The sequence below is a fragment of the Micrasema longulum genome, unplaced genomic scaffold, assembly GCF_059751315.1.
Source record: "Micrasema longulum isolate JH-2025_06_02 unplaced genomic scaffold, ASM5975131v1 h1tg000677l, whole genome shotgun sequence".
In the NCBI taxonomy this organism is placed as follows: domain Eukaryota; kingdom Metazoa; phylum Arthropoda; class Insecta; order Trichoptera; family Brachycentridae; genus Micrasema; species Micrasema longulum.
This window is the reverse complement of record NW_028277873.1, coordinates 245,563-271,049: the sequence shown is the minus strand read 5'-3', so window position 1 is coordinate 271,049 and position 25,487 is coordinate 245,563.

Sequence of the window (25,487 nt, the reverse complement as noted above, 5' to 3'; positions counted from 1 at the left end):
AATCAGCAAAACTAATTTAACTGTGACAGCTGTCCCGCATTTACATTGAGGTGTCGGATATAGAAAAAAGTATTTAACAATTAAAATCCAAATGTAGTTACTGGCCTTATAAAATACCATCCATTTTCATAAAAATGTATCGATTCCTTTCTACACCCACTTCATATATTTTTTAACAAATCTTTGCCAGGGGGACATTTTCGTGAATTGTAGAAATCAAGTTTTTTAACCCCGAGATTTAAGAATGGAGATAGAAGTGACAACAAATTACAGACCGCAATCCCAAATCTTATTGAAATAAATATTTTGAATAAAATATCTTTTTACTAGCCAGATAGTAACTTCTTCTCAACATGGATTTATGTCTTCTAGATCAACTCTTACTAACCTTGTTTTATACGAAAATATTATTTCAGATACTGATTGCTTTGATCTATACCGATTTCAGTAAGGCATTTGATAAGGTTTGTATAAAAATTCATGTGCTTATACACTACAGTTTATACTATCTAGTTTAAGTCAAGTATAAGAATACCTATGCCAAATTGATTTACTAGTTATTTAACCGGTAGATACTCGTAGTAAAAATTGGTGACATTCAATCCTATTCCGTCTTTATTTATTTTAATTAAATTTAATTTATTTATTTTTAAAACCAACACAGTCATAATAATAAACAAAAGATAAATAATAACAACAAATAACAAGACCAATTATAGGCTTCATATCGGAACAAAAATATAAAAAAAACATAACGTTCAGTTTGCTAGGAGTGAAAGGAAGTGGGATGGGAAAACAGGGAAGGAAGAGAAAAAGTAGAAAGGGTAAGTAAATAAAAAAAAAACAAAATTAATATAAATACATACATATACACAAAGACTCGCCCTTACATATATACATACATACGCATACACACATAAACATATTTGCATAAACAAATACAAAAATTATAACATTAAAATCAATTCCAATTCACCATTTGAAAAACACACCGTATGAATATTGTGTTAAATAAATTAATTTATGAAGTATCTGAAGTAGCAGTCTCCTACAGGTTATCTTCCCTAGACTTAATGCAATTTTGAATACACGTAAATGTCGTTTTACGCCGCACTGTGGGCTAAGAATGAAGCTCCATAGACCTTAGCGTTGCTCAAAAATCATGTACCTAATTTTGAAAAAAAATAATATTCCCGCGTTTTCTTTTTTATATTTTTGTTCCTATGTGAAGCTCGTAATAAATTGGTCTTATTATTTATTGTTATTCTGTATTATTATTATTAATATGTTTCATAATTTTTTATACTGTATCACGATGTGTATACTGTATCACGACTTTAGAACATAACACAGGGCTTTTGTACTCATAGGATACGTTGCTATTTTATGAAATAAACAATAAACATATGTACTTTGGTAATAAACAAATAAAAATAATAACTAAATTTAATGCAACTCCCCCGAAAAATGACAGACGACGCAAAATAAACTATTTGTAAAATTAATTAATGTAATATTTCAATTCAATGTGGCTAGTTAGCGAAATTACCGTTATAAATATGTTATATATTTTCATGTTTCGTGTTTCTCTTCCTGTTTTTCTTGTCTGACAACACCCTGTGTTCGTATATTGATCGTTCCTACGAAGAAGGTAGTAACTCCGAAGTTTTAACCAAATTAAACTCTTAATCAAAGCGATAATATAATCTAAGTAAGCGTCATTAAACTAATCCGAAATTGTGGTTTTTGACCTGGGCACGCCTTTTTTTGATATATTAATATTTTTATGCGTACGAACGAAATAAATTAGAGCCTCAAGTGCTTTCGACTCGATGGCTACTCTCATGTTTCTAAATTGTATCGGGACTGGATCCTGAAGAGTGAGATTAATCACTTACCTTCTTGTAACAACGAATGGTTGAGGTAACCTGCATTTGATGTACCAGTGCAACGTCTTTTTCACCGACGCGTCGGGTGGTTATAGGGTAATGATTATGACTCCCTTAAAATGCTTGGCTTTGTTCTTAGAAATGCCAAGACCTTTCCTAACACTCAGATTATGAGGACGTTGTATAATTCCTTGGTAAGAAGTCGTTTGGAGTTAAGTTCCATTATTTGGTCGCCACATGAGACTCGATACTCTTTGATGGTGGAGAGAGTGCAGAAAAAATTTCTGGGCTATCTGTACCTAAAAGAGTGTGGATATTATCGTTGGCTCTTCCCAACCGACTTTTTACTGGGGATGCTAGGCTATCAGTCATTATGGAGGAGGAGGGACGTTCATTTGGGTGTCCACTTTTTCCAGGTGATCGGTGGTCGCATACATAACTCAGAAATTCTGATGGATGTAGGTCTGTTCGTACCTGATAACTATCTTCGACAAAGACAGCATCGATTATTTTACCTACCACGATGCAGAACCAACCTGCCAATGGTAATGCCGGTTGGTAGAGCAATCTTGCTACTTAATCGCATCGCCTCGGATGTCGATATATTTCACGACAGTGGGCCTTCCCGAAGGAAAGCACTTTCTAACTTTTATTTTTCTTTTTACATTTTGTAATATTATTTTAATAACATAACTATCTACTGTAATTTGTAATATATTATTGTATTTAGAATGAATGTAATGTTCTAAATATCTGAATAAATAAATGAAATGAAATGATGAAATCTAAAAGAATTACTTACGAATAATAAAAAAAAGTAGTAACAAACTTTCATTCAGTCATTTTCAAATGTTTAATTGTTTGAAGTAAGGACAAAATAAGCAGGGAGTTATAGTGTGTTTTTTATCAATACTTTAAACACTTTGAGTACCGGCCGAATACACATAGAATTTACCCTGTGCCCAGCCCATTTTTGTGAAAATTGGTTTTCTAAAAAGTGTTGCGACAATTAAAAAATACTGCGTTAAATCAATTAAAACTTCTCATATTTATTTCAAAAAATTTAATAAGTCATTTTTGTATGATGGTTTTACCAAAATTGGCCTTTATTGAGAGCTACATAGCAATGTTCGCACATATATATGGTCTCACACTTTTTTTGTGTTTTGGATACCGGAGCCGTGTAAACACGCGATTGTAATAATCACGCCTTGTGTCTCGGTCCCGTTTTTTCACGTGATTTACCAGCAGCGGAAAAGTACAAATTAAATTCACTAAATGCACTTTTTTAGACAGCTGGTAAACCACGTGAAAACACGGAACCGGGGCACAACGCGTGGTTATATAATCACGCGTTTACACGGCTCCGGGATACAAAGTGTTGCAAAAGCCTGCACGCTCTCCGATGTACAGTCGCGTCGAATAAAATCACTGACATTACTTTCTAGACAAACCTAATAAATAATAAACCACATATTAAATAATTTAAATATAAATTTTAAAAACACTTCAGACCCACCCTCTTCTGAACTCCATATAGTAGAAAATTGTGTATCTTGTAGAATAAAATATCTTGTTTTAAGGAATGTGTTTCAGACAGTAAAAATGAAATCTAAATATAATACACATAATATGTATAGATACTACTACTACTATATAATATATGTAAATAAATATAAAACGAACTCCTTCTCTAAACAAGAGTTTTCACTCTATTAGACGGGTGGGTTATACATTATATATTATGTAGCAATCACTTTGTAATTTGGTACTTATTTTGTCAAGAATATTTTTTCAATATATTTTTTTTTAAAAGTCCTCCTTTGTAAGATGGGCCGAATCGACTTACCCCAGTCGTTTTCCGAGCTGACAATATGAAGGTGTGTTAGTAATACTATATGATACACGTTCGTCTGCGTGAATGTGGATGTGATGTATTGAAGGAAACGTTGCTCTGACGTCTGATGGCCAATATCATAACTAACAACATTTATCGGCTGGACGAGAGCGCATTAAACGGTATAAATATACCTACGTTTTTTCTCTCGACCCAAAAAATCAGCTTGTATTTTTAGTTGCGATGTTGACTGAAACGTGAAAATCGAAAAATGTGCCCTGATAAATTACCCACACATTCATTTCTGTTTTCTCCCGTTGCGTTCTCCTTCTCCTAACTTTTTTATTTCTACTTAATCTAAGTGGCATTGAATTTAATGATTTTATCCCAGACACAATGTGTAGCAAGTATAACTGGCTTAAACTGAATAGTTTTTCTAATTATGTAATTGATTGTTATTTTAATATTAACTAATGCAATTTGGTGTAGGATTGCCACAGTTCAGTGTTTGAAAATAAAGATTAATGCCATATATCTACCGAATGCAATATTATCTCATTAAGAAATGGTGTCAGTATGATTGGTGTACAAAACACGTATTACAAGATAAATATGTATGAAGATAACACTTGCAAATTGAGATATCGAGCCATTTTGTTGAAATTCAATAAAAATATAGTTTTCTAGTTACATTTTTCTAATTATCTCAAGGACAAAAACTATTTTTAAGAGAGGAGTAAATTACTGGATTTTTCTTAGTGGGAGGGATTTAAGTAGAAACTCTTTGATAATTTTACGAATGTTTACCATATTGATATACTAGTTGTGGTGATATACCTGTATATCTGTGTTAACTAATTACTCTACTTGTCCCAACTCAACACGGAACTTTTAGTCCCATGGAGTTGGGACTTACGTTTCAAAAAATGTGAAATAAACTGTTTATATGTAAATAAATTTAAAACTTGTTTCTGAAAAAACTTTTCCAGATAATACTGAAAATCTTAAAAACGTTCATTAGTTTTTTTCTATTCATTTTTAAAATACAGATTTTAATAAATCTTTCGAATAAAATATGATTCTTTTTCATAAAACATTTATAAGTCATAGTTGAAAAGTTTTGTTCATTAGAAAAAACAAAAAAAAAAACATCAATTTTACACAATTTATTTAAAAATGATGCTTGCGTTTATATTTAAAAAAACACCGTTGATTTAAAATGTTCATAGAATTTTAAAAAAATATTTTGCAGATAAGGAAACATTTTTTGTACCTCTTTTGCTAATAAAAATATCATGCAACCGGTTTTTACTTTTGGATTTCGCACGTTTTATTGCAAAAACAAACCACTTTGCACTGTTTTTAAAATTAAAGAACAAACAAAAAAGACCAGAGGAGTTAATAAGTACAAAATTTCACATAATTTAGTCAATTTTTATGTAACAAAAATTTACACATGAGCAAAAAATAATTGACAAGAAAAATGACATGCAACTATATAAGGACAACAGCAAACTGACTGTTTCGTCGTGATCGTAGAACAACGACGGATGTACGAAAAATGCGACATTTACTTTTCATAAATTGAATAAAACGTTATTAAACTAAAACGCAAATAACTAGCCCAAGTATCAAATTAACGATATACTTTGGTATATCGAGTTTCGAACGTAAAGCGTGAAAAAAACCGCTCTCATGTAAAGTTAAAAAAAATCACACGCGTCCTCGTTCTACGATCACATACATAAAAGTGCTTAAATTGATTGATAATATTTTTTGCGCAAATATTGATTGATTTAAGTTGGATTTTGCCATAACAGGCCTAAATTATATTATTTTATTTTTATAAATTATGGATTATCAAAACAGTATATACAAATAGTACACACTGAAGATAATTAACAAGCTTAATTTAGAATAACTGAGAATAGAAGTTTTGTCTTTTTTGCTCTTTATTTCTTGTCACCAAATCAAATATTTTCCACTTTCACTTCCTCCATAAATCCTCCGCCACTTCTAATCATTTTCTTTCTTTTCCCTTCCCTCCATCTCTTTGTTTTGCCCCCATTTCTTTAATTTTACTTTATGTCAAGCACATTGTTTCAATTACTTATTATTTTATTTATTATATAAGTAAAACTGTAGCTTTATTTTACTAAAATTAAGTGAATACTTACAATTGGATGGCAGGTCCTACAACGTGCAAGTAGAGCCGTTCTTGTATTTTTTCTCGCATTAAGTAATATTAATTTTATTGAAATTTAAAGCATTAACTTTGTGGTCAAACATTTTACTAGATATTATTAAATATTTGTAAATAAATACTTACCGATTTTTCTATGTCTACCGGTTTTAAGACGTACCCGTCTCTTCGTCAGGACACTAATTAAACCAACATGCAAAACCCACTTTCACCTTCACCATAGTTGTAGCACAAAAAGATATAACCAACACGACATGTATTTTAATAAGCACGGCCACTGATTAGGACGAGGAGACGGGTACGTCTCGAAACCGGTAGATATAAAAAAGTCGGCACGTGGCCACATACATATATTTAATAACATATAGTAATATTTCATATTATATATTACATAATGAATTGTTTACTGCTGTGATTATTTCTGTTTAAACTTTTTATTGTAAAAGGTTCCTTGAACCGTTAATATAAAAATAAATATTAAATCTAATGTTAAATATGAATACTGTTTATAAAATTTCAGGTAAAATGTAAAACATATTATATTTTTCATGTAAAGTATTACATTTTTTAAAACGCCTATCTGTTTTAATATCTCGGTAGTCAAATGGTAGAAGAGACCATGTATATTTTTTTCAGAGTTTCCAGTTTTCAAGAGTTTTAATATATATTTCAGTAAATACGCATTAAAAAAAACATCATCATTTAAAATGGCAATTAATTATTGAAATGTGATGTCAAAATATTTTAGTTTGTGGATTAAAGTCTTGAAATTGAGTCTTATTTCATCTTTCCTAAACATTTAAAAATAATTACAGATGGTCCCTTCTGCCATCTGACTACCCAACTGTCAATAAGTATTTTTTTTTAAAATTCTGGAGAGATGTAGAATCATACTATTTTAATAAAAAAATAACTAGTGTCGCTCCCACACAGGATCTCTCAAGTGTGACATTTAGCTGGTTTATATTATTCATCCAGTAGATCTGTCACTTGAAATATGTTACTAACTCTGTTCTAAAAATAATTGAATGATTCTTGTTGAAAAAATACATTTTGTAGAAAACGAATGAATCGGCTGTTTTTATGTTCTTGTTTATTGTACTCTTATATCTAGAGCAAGAAGAGTAGGAAGAAGCTTTGATCGGTACTTATCTTGGATCGAGTAAAAATAACATTTTGTTTGCTTATTCCAAGGTGGGAAGGGGGGGGGGGGGGGCAGCTCGAGAAGGTTGCTAACAAGATTATATGGCTACCAATCAATAATCTTATGTCACAAGTGTTTAGCGAAGAGTAAAGAGTGTACGTAATACCCGCTATCGAACAATATAATGCTAATAAAGATAAGTTTTTGACTTTCCATACTTGTGTCACATACTTCACAATACCACATACTTTGACGTTAATTAACGTGTTTAACGTGTTCCGATTGTTTGTTTAAGGGTGTTAAACAATCGGAATTCTAGCCCCCCTTGCCTATTTAAAATGATTTAAATAAAATACGGTTTTAATGTTTCTTAGAACTTTTTGATAGGATGAAGTAATTAGTATCATACTCGGCTAGGCACTACGAGAATTATGCGCCGGCATCGGAGTCGTGGAGCTTTAAATCGCAACCATTATTAAATATAAGTATGAAGTAATTTTTTTAAAGACATTTAAAACTCAAAAAACGGCGTAATGTTAAAAGTGAGCCACGCCTGTATTATGTCACATTAACAAAAATATACAACAACAACAACAAACCATCACGCCGTTGCCCCGTAGGGGTAGGCAGAGAGGATAGAACGCCATATCACTCTATCTTTGCATACATACCTCGCCATATCACTCTATCTTAGCTAACATACCTCGCTTCCTCTATATTCATACATCTTCTCATGCACGCACGCCGATTATTCCTACTTTTGACATGTCCATCTTCAAGTATTTGATGGGCTTGATCGTGCCATGTCTTTCTCGGTCTTCCTCGTTTTCTGCATTTATCTATGTTAAGCTATCGAAAAGCTTTATTTAGTATCTACTTTATTACCATTATTTTTTTATTTTTTTTTTAGAAATCCAAATAAAAGTACTTAAATACAAAATTGGATTTGCGCTCGAAGGATTTTACCAAATGTGATAATAATATTTTAACAGAGGAGAAAATTTTTCGAAAAATAAATATTTTGTTACGTATTTTCTTATTAGATTTTTACGTCTATTATAACACAATAACATATTCAAATATGTTATTTTACTTTCTTTAAAATTTCATTCTTTGTCAAACGGTTAAAAGGAATACGGAGCAGATACTAAAAGCCTCGACAGAGGAATAATTGTCTTCCGGAACCGGTCAGCGACGTTATTAATACCAATGTTTGGAAATAAGTAAAAGTTATTAATGTATTTTGAATAACAAGTAGATATTTGAAACGAAGACGCTAATGCTTTTTCCAGTTTTCAACGCTCAAACTTTGCTCGCTTTTTAATTTAACATTCGCGCGGAGATATGAGAAACTCTCAACAACAAAGTGTCGGGCCGTATTCAAATAATTTAAAAATGATATTTAAACGCGGCGTAACACTTAAAATGACAGTACTTAGTATGTAATTGGTAAACTTTCATTAGAATAAATTATGTTAAGATACATCGGAGTGATAAACAACAAGGAAGCTGCATTGCATATAGAGTGCTGTGTAATATAATATACTATTTAGATTTACGCATACGAATGTATAAATTAACATATAAATGTTCGTAGCTGCGCTATAACGAACGGAGAAGTAAGAATTTAAGATACATTTTTGATTCTGGAAGAGGATTTTGGTAAAGTTGGAGATTTGAATATTGCGTGCGTGAAACTGATAATGGCCATTCAGACATATTGAAGTATATATTATTTACTTTATCGACTAAACAATATGGATAACTCGTTTGTCTCATACATACTAATGGATCGTATAATTTGCATCAATTTTGACAGAAAAACGCTGTTAGTTGAAACATTCTTAATATTTTAATTTCATACAAAAATACTCATTTCAAGTGCTAGTTGCACCAAAAAATGTAGACAACGTTTAAAGTAAAATAATTGCTGCGTTTTAGTCAAAATATGTTCTTTTTTTATCTTACTCTTTTATGAAACCCATTTCATCCATTTTGACAAAAACTACATAATATTATTTTTTTTTAGTTGCAACTTGTTCTTTTATATCGACTCTTTGTCATATTGTTAACTCAAGACAAGATCTGGACTTTTTTGGTTTAAGTTTACAACGATTTAAACGAGCACTAAATAAATAGTCCAAATCTTGTCTCGATGTCCCTTATGTTTATCAATGCTTCTTTTCTTTTTTTTAAAATGTTTTAAACTATTCTTTTATTGTAATATTTAAACCCTATAAATTGTATACATGGACAATGTCCGTTAATAAATAAATATATCATTAAAATTTATGCACAAAGCACTTGGCGGATTTATTGCTTAAGAAGCTTTATTCAACTAACCAAAAAAACAGTAAATACAAAAAGCGATACAGATCGAGATTCCAGTCCATAATCACCTTACAAATATAATTTATATGCGAACACACTTTTTTTCTCTTTCAATAAATGCAATGATAATATTGCGGAGGGGATGTTTGGAAAACCGAAGCATCAAAGAGGTTGTAAGGGGAGCAGTTAGGGGCTCCGTAAAAAATAATACGGAGGAGAGTGATTGATTGCTGTTTCAGGAGCAGAAATGATAAAACTACTGAATCGAGCCGAGGGCGGAATCATAGACAACATAAAATTTATTTGAAGCACTAACTTTGTGGTTATTCATGATATAATTCTCCGAACCGTGGATCTGCGACACAAGTACGGAACGGGAACACAACCTGGTTAAAAATATATATTTATATTATACTCTAGCAAATAAATCTCACGCAGTATCTGGTTTCGCTAGCATTTTTACATTCTGATTGTTAAACATACTTGTTTACACGTTGAACGATCAGGAAATGGAACACGGGATTTACTATGCGATAGTAGTGCGTACGGTATGTTAATGAGATGTACACATTATAATAACCACACACAAATAAATATTATATTTAGACTCAGTAAACAGATCTGTTTTTTTTACATTTTAAATAATATTAAGATATTTTAGAGTACACGTGGATTAGTACCGTAATACATCGGGTATTATCCTGTGTTAGCTCCCTAGTTGATAAAACATTTATTATATTATAATGCTTACAAGTTATAGCTCCTCTGTCAGCTGCTAACTCCTATAAGAGAATATATGCTAATCGCATGATAAAGTCAAGTGTTAGTCGTAGGTGCTATGTACGATCCGGTGGTATTGTTGCTTACTGTAGTGTGGATCAAATATCTTAGATTTGATTTGTACTCTAGCATAAGATTGAGTTAAACACACAGTTACGAGGATTACGAGTATGCAAGACTAGCTCCACATTTTTAAAAATCAGAAGAAGGCAATTGGAAAAAAATGCGATGATTCAAATTACACCACCCTTCATCTAACACTTGTTTACCCTATATCATATTTAACATACATATATGTATTATTGTTTCGCACATTAGAAGTGTTGCGCATTTTGCAAATTATTAAATCTCTCGCTACACGCGCTGTCTCGCTGTCTGGCAGTAATTCTGTTTATCGGCATTATGTTATGTGACATAATAACACTGTTTGGTTAATTTATACAATTTTAATGAAAAAGAAACTCAAGGGCGCCTCGAATTGTTGTAATATCTACGAAAAACCAATTAACACGAATCGTGTTTTGTTACTTTATTATTGAAAATGTCGTGTTTTTTTTCATAAGCTTCATTTGTACTACATTGTTATTGTACTCGTAATATAATACAATACAAAAACAAGTCAAAATTTTAAACAGTTTCAGTTTTTGAGAATCTTTGTTCTTTTTAGTATATTATGCTTCGCGTGGTCAGTTTTGAGTTTCGATGCAAATTTTTACCAATTTATTGTAAGTATTTTGTTTTTTAACCCTTTCGAAGATATCTCGCGCACGGTACAATGTACCACGAACATTTAAATTTAAGTATCTATGTTTTACCACCGATTTAACACGTTGCCTAAAATGAATAAAATGACCGTTCCACCTTTGAATCCGCATGGTATTCTCTAGGAAAAGAAGTCCCTATTGATAATATGTTTAATTTCCAAAATCTGTTAAATTTGTCGGACGTTTTTTATAGTTTAACTTTTATGAAACAAAAGTTATTGATATTACAAGCTGAGACCTTGAGACTAATAATTCTTTCGAGATAAAAATTCCCGGGAAATGGTTTCGTTAATTTAGATTTAATCGGATTTGTTTCAGTTTTATTTTGCGGCCTCGAAGTCGACCATCTTCTTTAGTTACGAATACATTGAACACAAATCACGTTCGAACTTATTTATCTCTTTTTATATTAAAGCTATTGCTAGTTAAACGTAATTTTAGCTTTTATTTGTCTTGGCCCCCTTTGCTAAATAAATATAATATTTATTCTGGAATTGTATTTTAGGAAAGGTAATTAATTTTTGCATTATTTTTATATGTCGATGATGCCATGCTACTTGCTAGCGATGAAGAGAATCTGCAGTTCTTAGTTACAAAGGTCTACAATGTATGAAAGGGGCGATTTGCTGACGAATGTTGATAAATCTAAAAAGACGCGCGACAATCATCATGTCAATTTTGATATTTTTTTAGGCTTCAATTTTTTTCGGACTTCTCCGGTATAAAATAACGCACACTAGCAGTAAGTCGTTGTGTTGTGGAACTTTAAAACTGACCACTATTCTAAGATGAAATTACGTGGCAAGGTTTACAAAATTAAAATAACAACCTTATATTACTTTTCATTGTATTACTCGACCCCAAGCAAACTACGTTGAACATTCTAATATTTTTACAAAGTATTAGAGCGACGGAGGCAATGTATTATAATATGTGTTGTGTTACTTTATAAGCTAATAAGCGCTAGAGACAGTGCAACATATTATAGTGAGTCAACAATTGTAGTTTGAAAAATAAATGCTTAAAAATAATAGATTTTAATTTGTATAAAGATTAATTTTTGGTGCACACACGGAAGGTTCCGGGTTCGATTCCCGGTGAGAACACAAAAAAATAAATGTGATTTTTCTCAAGCCTGGATGTTCTGTGATTTAATTCACAACTGTAATTGAGCCTCCTGGCCTGTTGTTGAGCAAAAAACAAAAATAATAAAATACATAAATTAAATAAATCTACATTTCTATGATTGTTTTTTTACCGGTTATAATAAATAAAATTTAAAAAACGCTATAGGACCTGCCATCTAATTACATGTATTCGCTTTAATTTTACAAAATAAAGCGACGGTTTAAAAAATATAAAAAATAAAATAAAAAGTCATAAAAAAAATCTTAGTAAAAATTAAAAGAAAGGAAATACCGCCCGAAAAGTCACGAAGAGAGAATCGAGGATGAATGAAGGAAGTAGGAATGTAAAATTGCATTGGATTTGATGACGATAAATAAATACAAAAATAAGGACGAAACGTCCGTTTTCTGTTATTGGATTAAGTTAGTTCGTTCTTTTCTGTGCCTACTCTACGAAGTGTTATGAGTTGTTTGCTCACATGTGGAGATGTAAGGCGGTGATAAAGGTGAGTAACGTAAATATATCTTAATACACTAATGTGTGCTATTTACATATACAAAATGTTTCATTTATACTATACGAGTTAAACCCGGCAATGCTTTGCTATTTCTAGATTTGAGTATTTACTCGTATACAGATGAAATTAACACAATCGAAAGTTTCATATCAATTGAACGCGGTTATGCAAATATAACAATTTAGGAAAAATCAGATATTTATGTTATCGGGTGCAGTAAGGTCAACTGTTTATTCTGCTAAAAAAAGTCATGCCGCTTTCATACAAAAAACTGTAATAATCACCTTTTGAAAATAGTGTTGGTCACAAAAACGGCATTTCTCAATTCACAAAATTCAATTCAATTCAATTAATTTATTTTAAATATAACATATACATTAAAAACATATATTCAATATGTACATTTTATAACAAATAAAAAATACATGAAAGAGACTCATGTCAAAGTAGTAGGAATCCTGCCCCGGAAAACCCCTTTGGATACACGAAACAGATCAATATCCAGGGCGATGTTGTTCAGCATAGCGGTAGCCTCTCCGACAGGCATAACCATAGGCAGGTTGGTCCTGTATATTGGAATATGAAATAATCTATGCTGACGCTGTCTTAGGTATTTATCAGGAACATAAAAACTAATGCTCATCATAATCTCATAATCATCGATGATACCGCGCAACAATCGATAAAAATGTGTAGTCAAATACACATTCCTTCTAGTCTCTAAACTGTTGTAGCCAAGCATACCCCGGAGAAACTCGGTCGGGTAGAGCCAAGAATAATACCCGCACTCTCTCATGTGTATCTCAGAAACTTCTTTTGGATTTTCTCTCTCATAAGAGAGTACTTCAGTTCGTGTGGCCCCCAAATCGTCGAGCCACTCTCGAGTCTACTTCGCACCAAGGAGTTGTAAAGAGTTCTTAGTACGCGGGTATTTTCGAAAACCCTGGCAGTACGCAGAACAAATCCTAACATCTCCAATGCATTACCACAGAGAAAACACCCACAGCACTAGAAAAATCTTACGGTACACATGCTGACGGGAAGATTAATGCCTCCAGGAATCTAGTTCTCTTAAATAAATTAAAATGGACGAATACACGAGTACATATTTTAATTTAATAAATTCGTTGATTAAAAAAACTAGTAATAAAAAACATGTTTTAATAAAGAATGTCAACTATCACATTTATTGTTTAAATAAGGTATCATTCAATAAAAGATCTGGCTGTTTGCCTTTTCGATTCCTTAAATACATAATTTAATCATTTTAAAAGTTATTAATACAAATGAATTAAGCGATTCGTTACAATGAGGTACCCTTATGAATAAATATAAATAACATGTTTTATACATAATGTCCCAACACACATTAGAGTTTTACTAGGGCTGACTGTTTTCTGCAAAATATAATTATTTGGTTGTGTGGTCAGCCAGACTTGAAAAAATCATTAGAACTGGTCAAATACATAATTTTTTTTTGTATGTAAAAAATCGAATGTATGGATTATTTACCATTTGTCAAAGTAAAAAACATTCCAACTGTTGTGTACATTTAATTATTCACTCTTTTCACAAACGTGCTATTATCTCAGTTGACTTTTCTATGGCTGGCTGCTATCTGCATAACTAAGTTAAGTTTTTGTATTTTATTAAAATTAGACATACATGTACATGTTTATTATTTGTTTTGTGTTTCGGATTACAAAAATTGTGAGGATATGCGGTGACAGGGAATTTTGATGAATAGGTATTTAACATCGTTATGTCACTGTCTTGGTGATTTATCCCCGATACTGTGCGAAAAAGAGAACTATATGTTGGACCTTTTATGCCTAACTAAAATAGACAAAATTAACGTTTCGTTGTCCTGTTTTTCAGACAGATGAAACTAGGCGCTTTTATGAGTCATTGGATGGTTCTAGATCCCATAATAAACAATTAACTAAAAAAGCAAAACAATCGGGACACGCCATTGGTAACTATCTATTCTGTGCAAAAAAATCGGTGCCATAATCCAGGGAGAAAATACGGAAATACGTTTGTATGAAGAAAAAAATCAGACCGCGTTTCCAAACATTATTAAGTATACTTAAAAAACTTTGCTTCATGATGCTTTTACGTAACTATAGAAATAGGTTCGGTTTTAAATAAAACCATTGACATATGGATGCACCTTAAGCCCTTTAAAATTATGACACTCAACTCATGCCCAAACGATCAGTTATGCTCAATGCTTATTTATTTGTTCTTTAACCGCCAGCTGGGTTTCGACGTGAGCTTAACATTTGATTCCAAACCAAAATGCATCACTTAATCAGGATTTGTATTAAAAGCGTGTAAAAACCGTTCGGAGTTCGGATAAACGTAAAAAAGATGATGAAACTTTTCATTCGTAAGTAGATACTTGTTTATGATTAAATGTCGTAACTTAAAATAATAAATATTCAAATTTAGAATCAAAGGAAATGTCAAACTGCTCTTTTTGCCAACAAGGGTTCACTTCTTACTGTAGAAATACGATTTTTTTAAATGTATTAAATGTCAGTTAATATTGTATGTAAATTAATTTTAGTCTATTTTATTATATCTTATATGTTTTTAATTTCTCTTTTCTTTTCTTTAAAAAAAAAATCTTTCTTTGTTTTTACCTTTCACTAAACTTAATCTTTAACTGACATTTATTGATAAATACATAATATTTCAAATATCTGCCTTCTAATAATATACAAAATTATAAATCAAACCGCTTATACACGCGTTTGTGTAATATTCATGTAAAGAAGTGAATTTGAACAGGAATGTTGCGTCTCATAAAACGAAATAATACGGACCAAAATGGACACCAAGTCGTTGGAACAATAGGCGTAATCCTGGGGTCTACACACGTGCGTTTCCAGAAATTCTCCAGCAGCCTAGTGGACCACATGGTGACGATATCTACCTACTGTCTACAAAAGATTCTCTTCGGACATCTATCTCCCTTTGTTAACCATGGAGTTGATACAGTGCTTTATTTATTTAGTTTTTTATTGCTTACTTCTTGGTATGAACACTTGACCAATTTACTACTATACTCTATTTTTTATAAATTTATTGATATTGTTTTAACTTTGCTGGAATTCCTCTCATCCATGCGCTTTGTAGCTGCACGATGATTGGTTATCTAGCTTTCATATTTCAACTTTAAAATACCTTAATTTTGTAAACGGGGTCTAGAATTCCAATCGTCTATGCGCTTAGTAGCAGCAAGGCGTGTTGTAATCTTACTCCTTTTTACTATTCATATTATTATTATTTTGTAATACACTAAATTTATTTGTCAATTTTTAAAATGTGTAAATGGGGGCTAAATTTCTAACTGTCTATGCGCTCTGTAGCTGCAAGACGTCCTGTAATCTAGCTCCTATCTATTATAATTTTTGATTGATCTTAATTGAAAACGAGGAACTAGAATCCCAACCGTCCATGCGCTCTGTAGCTGCAAGACGTACTGGGATATTTATTAATTGTACAGCGCCCTTGAGGTGATTTTCACAAAAATGGCGCTTTATAAATTATCCAACTATATATATATATATTAAATTGATTTTACACTCTTATTTTATATAATTTATGAAAGATGGTGGAGTTCTATAATTGAGAATATATGTAAAGAACGTTAGTTATGCTTACTTAAAAAAATTATGTATTTTATGTATTCTTGTTGAACTTCCAAATAAATTTAAAAAAAATACATATATATATTTTAATATTACTAAAAATCGAGAAAAAAAAGAAAATTGGTGAAATTATAAGGAATTTAAGTTTAATTTAATTTGATTGAGATCCGTAAAAATTTGTAAACATTCAAATAAAAACTTTTTTACATGTTAAAAACTAACATTCTCACATTTTTTTAGTATATTTATTGTCATCGGACGCAGCCCTGGTGAATGATGATTAAAACATTTACGCTCCTATTTTTTTTTCTACAGAAAAGTTAGAGATTTTAAGGGCTGTAAAAATACTCAAAACAAAACTCATAAATATGTTACGCGTAAATCGGTTCAGTAGTTATTTAGTCAATCGAGGACATACATACGAGCATTGCCTTCTATACATATAGATAGATATATTTTTAATGTTATTTCACCAAGTAAATGCTGAAACAAAAAATAATATTTTAGCAGCGTTTTTTGAACTGTGCAAAACGATAGAATTTTGTAGAAATACCATCGTTTTATAATTTAAAAATAATGTCCATTGTCTCAAAAGAGACCATCAAGTTAGGCGGCATATTATTTTATTTATTTTGTATGATTCTAGTATATTAGTAAAAATTTGATCAGCTTGTATTTGATCGGTTCACTTTTACGGCTTCATGCCAATATGGCTTTAAGCTCAGAGCTTACTCACCGACATACATAGTTTAAAGTTATACTTATAATTAGTTTACAAGATGTCATTAGAACAATATTTTAAGTATTTCGAACCAGTTGTACCCTCCGTAGATTATTCAGTTTCCTCCCTTCAAAATATTCAGAAATCCCGGCGAAGATTAGTTAGATTAGATTAGCCCTATAAATAAGGCGTTGAGAGCCACGGAGGCTTAACCAATTCATGACAAGAGTTCCACATGGAACTCAAAAAAGTGTTGACCATAGAATTAAGAATAGTCCAGAAACTGCATACGCGCATCAAACAGAAGGCGACTCAACTACTCCTAAAGGAGTAGTTTTACTTTTTGACAATTAGTTTCTTTGTAGACGTCGCTCAGTATACAACTCCCGATTTGAATTCAACTATGCCGATTTGTGTCGTTTTAAAGTGTAGAAATACTGCTGGATAAAAAAGAAACGGGTTGGGTTTCCCTATATTTTTTTCAGATTGTCAAAGAAAACAAAATGGATGTTTTGTTGGTGTTGCCAGGGTCAAATTTCGTACGCTACTTTAGAACTAACGAAAATTGGACCTCTCGGATCAAACAACGCTGAGGTGGATATTTGACCGACATTATTTTTAAAACATCAAATATTATTTAACATGACATAAAAATATCCGTTTTACGTAAAATAAAATTTGTTATATTTTTTATGTTCAAAGTTCATTGATTTAATTACTCTTATTAAATGACCCTTTATTTATCTACTATGTTGTGTCAATCAATGTATCCGCGTGTATAATAAAATTTTAGAGAAATTAACAAATCGCTTTTTTTTTAAAAAAGGATTATCTTATTTTTGTGTTATGATTATATTTTTCGCGATCTGGCAATACTACACGGAGGCTTTACGTATGCGAGCGGCAAAAGTGGGGTTTTTTGGACACAGTCCGACGTATTCAAATATGATTCTACGCTCCTTCTGGACTCTTTTTAATTCTATGGTGTTGATATTCTATCCGTCATTTTGAGTTGTCTTGTGAGGAAAATCACGCAGTTAATATTTTTTTTAAACCCAATGATTGTATGTACCCGTTCAAATTTAGTTACCAGAATACTAGAAAATAACCCATCTCGGATTGTATCTAAGTAGAAATTATAACTAAGATAGTTATAAATTTATAGTTAAATTATTTGAACAGGCAGGATTCAGGAGTGGCTACAGCACAATTGACCACATTCATACTTTGCCTACTTTGATAGAGATATACTCCGATTACAATTTGCCTCCGTACTTAGCCTATATTGACTATCAGAAGGCATTCGAAACAGTCGGGCAGTACTTGAAGCAATGCACCGAGGACGTATAGACTCCAGATATGCCAATTTGATTCAAAGTATCTATGACGACATTACTTTACAAGTAGTTATAAACGATGACTGGCTGACTGAAGAGCCTGTAAAAATAGTCCGACAACGAGACACAATATCCTTAAAACTATTGACAATGACACTAGAATATAATATAGGGTCAAAGCACCAATGAATGACCGATTAAGGTTCAACTTGTAGTGAAATCAACATTAAAGATATAAATTTAATTTTTTAAGCGTAAAAAATAAAAGATAACAATAAAAAAAACATTATTTTTTCTAGTAGTCTAAAGTACTTTTACCTTTTTACTGAAATACGAGTATTACAATTATAATTAATATTACTCTAAACAAAATAACAGAATCACCAGTGAATAACCACTACTACCCCAGTAAAAATAATATTCAGATTTAGTTACATCATAACATTATAAAACACCCTTACACATTAAAATATGGATATATTCAATGAATTGCATAAGAAATAGCATCAAATCAAACACTTACCACACCTTTCCTTATAAAAACACTATCAATCTCAGAACAATAACGGGAAAACACACTATTCTATTTTGACAACTCACAGTTCAAAACTGATGAATTTGTTTCTTACTAAAAGTGTGTCCGCATTTCTTTTGTCATAGTTTCTAGTGTTAAAAGTTTTTTGACTGGACACATGTAGCTATTCTTATTTTATTGTGTTTTATTAACCAATGGTCATTTACTGGGGGGTGGTCATTTACTGGTGCTTTGCCCCTATATTCAAAGAACTCTACTGGGACAATAACGGGATATCGGTGGGAAGACGGCGAGTGAGTCACTCTTCGCCATCATCACACCGTCACGTCGTCATCATCACTGAACTTGACAGGAGTCCATTATCATAGGCAGCGCACCGTTTTGGTCTTCGAGATTCTCAGAGGGAACAAACCGCTTCTACCCCTGGACCAGATAATAAGACACCGTTCCAGTCTACGAAATCAGAGAGGGAACAAGCCACTATCTGCCGGGACTAGAAAATAGAGAAGGAAGATACGAATTTGTATAATTTTGTTTATGTAAGTGTAGACGTACTCGTATATATAATCATTTTGATAATTCATTGATTATTTTTCCTTTTTCCTTTTTGACTAGGTAAAGTAAAATAATTTTAATTCAAGTTCACATCTTAATATATTTTGAAGTAATTATTTTATACAAAAAACCTATATTTAAAAAATTTAACCTTAATTTTTTTTTAAATTTTTTTGAAAACGTCTCTTGATTTAGAAGATATTTCATTGAAGTTTTTGAGTAAATTTATAACTCCACTTGAAAACGGCAGTGATTGCATACTTTCATAAAAAAAAACTTTACGATTACGCGCATGACCTTGCATCGAGATCCCAAAAAGGCACTATATTTTATTTTCAATAACATTCAAACACAGGTGACAGGAAAATCGAGAAGAAAATAATATCTCCCTCTCTCTTCCTTTCCTTTTTTTTAAGCCTTCCTTCCTTTCTTCTTTCCTTTCCTCTTTTTTCATTTTTCATTTTTACTTATTTTTTGAAGAAAAGGACCTAGTTACATCTCGTAGAAAATTAAAAAGTTGGGAGGAATACAAATGATTTTTATTCGAAAATTTTAATTCTCAATTGTTACTAGAACTTCAATCGTGTTAACAAATTAAAAACGAATCGTTCTTATCTTATACGCGAAGATTAGAAAACTTGATATTCAAATTGAATGCGTAGTACGTACTAACTTAGAGACAACTGATTTATCAGAACTGGAGGGTAAACACTCTCTTATCAAGCAAATGGCACTGCAATTATTTTTGATAGGTACGTTACTACAAAACGGTACCGTACTTCGGGCAAGAGATCCCAAAAACTTTGAGGAATAATAATAAAAATAATTATAATGTTATGATAATTTATATAGCGCCATTTTTGTGAAAATCACCTCAAGGGCGCTGTACAATAAATAAATATCCCAACACGTCTTGCAGCTACAGAGCGCATGGACGGTTGGGATTCCAGTTCCTCGTCTCCAATTATGATATATTACAATTATGATATATATGAGCTAGATAACAGAACGTCTTGTAGCTACAGAGCGCATGGACAATAAGAAATCTGGCCCCTATTTACATTTTTTTTATTTATTTTTTTTATTTGACAATGAAGTTTGACAGGAAGCCTCAGTATTTACTATTACGAAGAAAAAAATATGAATTATACAAATAAAAACCAACTAAATTAAAAATATTGTAGTATATGTAAGAAAAGTGGACTCGCTTCGAATAATTGTTATCATAACAATAACAATAACAATAACACTCGTAATAGAAAACAAGTAAATCACGTAAGCACGTTAAGTCGGTCAAATAATTCAAACAAAATCAATGATAAAAATAACAACGAACGTTTTAGTAGAAACAGTGAGAATGTCATCATTTGTTATTTTTGCAACAAGATGGGAACAGAGATTGTAGAAAATTAAAAAAATATTCACAAGGATAAAACATTCGAGAATTCAAACTCCAAAGACGCTGCTCCGTTGACTACCGAAACGAAGCAAGTCAATGCGATTCAGGTGGATTGTTAAATTTGGATAATGTAACGGCTTATGTTAACGATAAAATAAAAGAAAGTGCTAAAGAATACGTTGAACTGTTTCTTGATAGTGGCGCAGATATATCTTTGACTAACCCAATGGCTATAAAGGGCGAAACTGCGAACAATGATAAAGATAATCATTGTTTCTTTGTAATTTAAATCAAACTGTAAATAAATTATCTGTTAGGGCTCTACTTTGGTACAAATTAATTTGTCAGCATGCGTCGCACTCCGAGTATAAACTCAAGTTGGTACATGATTACAACACCAGGTTTACTCGTATGGAAGGGCTAGCTGTTCCTAGATACTGCAATAAATATGGCAAAACCAAACAATATTAAAAATACTAAGTTAAATACAGGAGTGCGACGTTTGCTCAAATTATGGTTATTAGGAAAAAGTTTTTTGTATTAGTGATAGATTTTAATTTTTATAATGTAATCTATAATTGTTTTTCAAGTAAAATTATTGTCAATGTAGGTTAAGTGTAAATAATCGATGTAATTTATAAGAACCCGCTGACGAGTTGTATGTATGCAACTCAGCAGGACTTTAATTTAAGACTATTTTGTAAATATTTTTGAAAAATAAATTTTTTTAAAAAAAGGAATCGACTCTGAAAATCAAATTCAGACGTCGGGAAACGTAAAAATAGGAATTGATTTTGATGGAAACATAATTTCAAATAATACGCATTTTCAGATACAAAATATTTGTTCGTAAGATGGTTTTACACTGTCCCAGGACTGGCACCTGATCCTTACCTTCATGTAACACATGATCTAGATACACTGCACGTTATTTTCCAATGCAATGCCCTATAGTTTTATGATGATAATTATTTCAACCGGGTTCTGGTCCCGTGGTAGTATTGTGGACTCATGGACTAAAAGTCCGAGGTTCAAATCCCACTCTACACAACTCGATTTCCATTATTTCAGCACAAGTTATTTACGACTTTTAAAAAATTCATAAGAACTCAAATATGTAGATCTCTTTTGATTAAAAAAAAAAAAAACATAGGTATGGTATGTTAAGTGATTACTCAAACCACCCAATGACAGTTCATAAGCCCTGTAAATTCCTAGACTTCTACATTTTCTAATGGTACTTTCATTTCAGCCAAGATCATCATCATCATAATTTCCTTATCCACATAAAATGGTGCATGTAGCACTGCATTGGTGCTCCAATTGCAGCGTACCTTGATCATTTTTGTTTCAATGAAGGTAACGTGATCAGTCTTACGCTTCAGACGCCAGTTCAAGAACAATCAAGTTCTGCACTGTAGGGCTACCTTTTCAATTGGGAGATACCTATCAACAAATATATACTGTGGAGTTGAGGAAAAATGTATGTTTATACACGGTGAATGTTACACAGTGTGTAAAGTGGCAGTGGCCACGTGTGAACCTACTAATGACAGGTCATAGGCTCTGTAAATTTCTAGCTCTGTTTTGCCCCTCGGGTGCAGAAAAAAACAATTTATAAATGTACTTTGTAATGTATGTAGTACGAGTATTATTTAAAAATATAAGCAAAAAAACAGTGGCGTAATAAGTATTCATTAATAATTATTACTACTAAATTATGATGAATTATCATTGATATGCAAGTATTTCGCATATACTTATATATGTAATATATTAAATGTTATTTACTTAATACTATGACCATGGATTATGTTAATAAGAAAAATTAATTTAAAAAATCCAACGGCATTCAATTTCAATATTTGGGAACAATGCTACTACTTAGGTAACTGCTTATTTGTGGACGTTAAACCGCGATGCTACGTGACCGGCATGCTATTATTGCTTATCATTGTTATATTTATTAATTTTATTAACACGCGAAGATTATTAGCGTCATATTACATGAAAATGCTACAATTATTATTATTTTTAATTTAAAAAAAGGTAAGAAATTACCTGCCTATATTTGTTTACTTTTGTTTTTTTATTTGAAGCGGGGGCAAGGGTTGATGATCCTAATTTGCTTTCTTTCTGACCCCGAGACCTCGGTAACTGGGATTTATAGATGTAAAAATACTTTTGCTATGCTACAATGAAATTTCATAAAGGTTTTTTTTAAAACAACAATTGAATTAATTATGGATTCTCTGTGCTACTGCTATAAAGTATGCCATTATAAGAGATTACATTGCTAGTTTTATAGTACTCAATAACGACACAAACCACAAACTGTTTTTTTATGAGCACATACTAATGCAGTCAACAATTCATTTGTTTCAGGATTTAACCATCTGTAGTACCTACTCAGTACTTACCTTATAAAATATCCATAGAATTTAATAAACCATGTCGCAAACAATAAAAGCCTTGTACCTAATTATTAATTTGAACATTTTTAATTATTGCAAATGTTCAGATTTACATTAGCATTAAAAACATTCGTTTTGTGGTCAGCAAAAATGTTATAAAATACAAACACATTTTATCAAGACCTACAATAGAAATTAATAAAATAAATTCGCCCCGAATGATGAATGTTAAAAGTACAATGAAAGCATCCACCCCTTTCCCGAAACTGTTCATAAAGACTTGAGTCTTTCTTCAGTTTTGCATATCAATATAAATTTTTTTCATTTGAAAACTAATTAAGCGAAAATTTAATATTTCTTTAAAATCAAACCGCGAAAATAACAAAACAAATAAACTTTCATTGTACCCCTCACTGCAGTATTGTCAGTTTGTGATCAATCAAATACACATGGTCAGCACAATCACCTTTTTCTAATTTCCCAGTATGACAGTGGAGGAATACAGTGTTAGTTCCAAATTGAGACCGCGGCCGCACCCTCCAGATCCCGCATCGGAAAGGAAGAAGAACGTAGTTATACAAACAAATCAATGAAACGACACGAAACCCAAATACATATAGGAAACATTAGAATAATTTGCCCCGTACAACATGCTCTCAATCAACAGAAGAAAAACAATACGTATCTATAACAAATCACAGTGGAACATCAAATTATCAAGACACTACCGGCAAAATCCTAACACAGATCCTAAAAGGATCCCTATCGAACTCAGGCGAAATTACTTTTCGTCATAGTACTGAATTCCTCGCAAAAACCATTTTCCTTATACCAATAGTAGAAACAATCCTATGCAAAGACCTTAATCGTCCTAACAATCTCACAGACCTTAAAGAAGACGAAACGGGTCCTAGAGCATGGTCGGCGCGTGGTTCTCTTGAGTAAGTCTACTATTTAGATTTGTAATTTACCATTTCCCTGTTAAAAGTACAGTAAAACTCCAACTATCCGAACCGCTTTCAGCGAGCAATGGCTTTCATTTACAGTACGGTACGTACATACTTTTCTAATGTACAGCACTTGTAACTACGCTTAACATATAAAAGTGGTGTCTTTTCATTTAATTAATAAAAAGTTATTTTTCTTTAAAAACCGTTTTTTTCCCAATTTCAACATACACAAAGGAATTTAAATATGCCATTTTTTCGGAAAAAATCCAATTATCCGAAGGGAGTCTGGTCCCAACTGATTCGGATAATTGGAGTTCTACCATATATATAAAGTTACGACAGCTCTGTGAATGTTTGAGATTTCATCATTCTTCTTCTTTGGTCTCAATCCTGGGATTGGCTGGCAGCAATTACATACATTCTTCTCCTCCATTCCTCCCTGTCTTGTGCGGCTCTTTTAAAGTCAACATATGATGAGCAGCGCACGTCCTCTAATAGGTCCTCCAGGTACTCTCGGCGTGGACGTCCCCTAGAACTTGTCCTCTCGGTCATCCCCTCCATTATGACATGCAGGAGGCCTTCTTGACGTATTACATGGCCGATCCATCTCGCTCGCCTTTCGGACAAGGTCCTGAGCAGGTGCCTTCCACCTTCGATTCTTTGGAGAACCTCCTCATTTGTAATGTGGTCTCTCCAGGAAATTCCTAGTAGTCTTCTATAGGACCACATCTCAAAAGCCTCTAGTCTCCGTTTATCTCTTTCGGATAGGCACCATGTCTCGCAGCCATACATCAAGATACTCCATACATAGGTCTTGATTAGGAGTATTCTTAGTTTTAGGTCTATATTATTATTTCATCATTATTTCCTCCATAATACGCATCAGTAAAGGTTTTCGCTCTTTAAACTCACAAAGATCAACAGATGGAAGAATTGAAGGAATATATTACAAATGTCCAAACATAGGCAGAATGGTGAATGTTACTCAGTGTTAAAAATTTAATAATAATATTTTTATGTTTAATAATTAGGTATATTAAATTCAAACCAAAATGGACACCGAGTCAATACGCACCACCCCTCGGTAACTGCACATATGTGCATCTTCCATCTTCCGGGAATCAGCGAGCAGCCTGTTACCTACATGTCCGCCAGTAACTATTATACCTACAATCTACAAAAGCTAACCCTCGGATACTTATCTTTCCTTATTTTGTTAACCATAATGTTAAAGCAGTGCTTTATTATTTTTATTGTTTACTTTTTAGCATGAACACTTGACAAATGATTTACTCTGCTCAATGTTTATTTTTTGTAAGTTTAT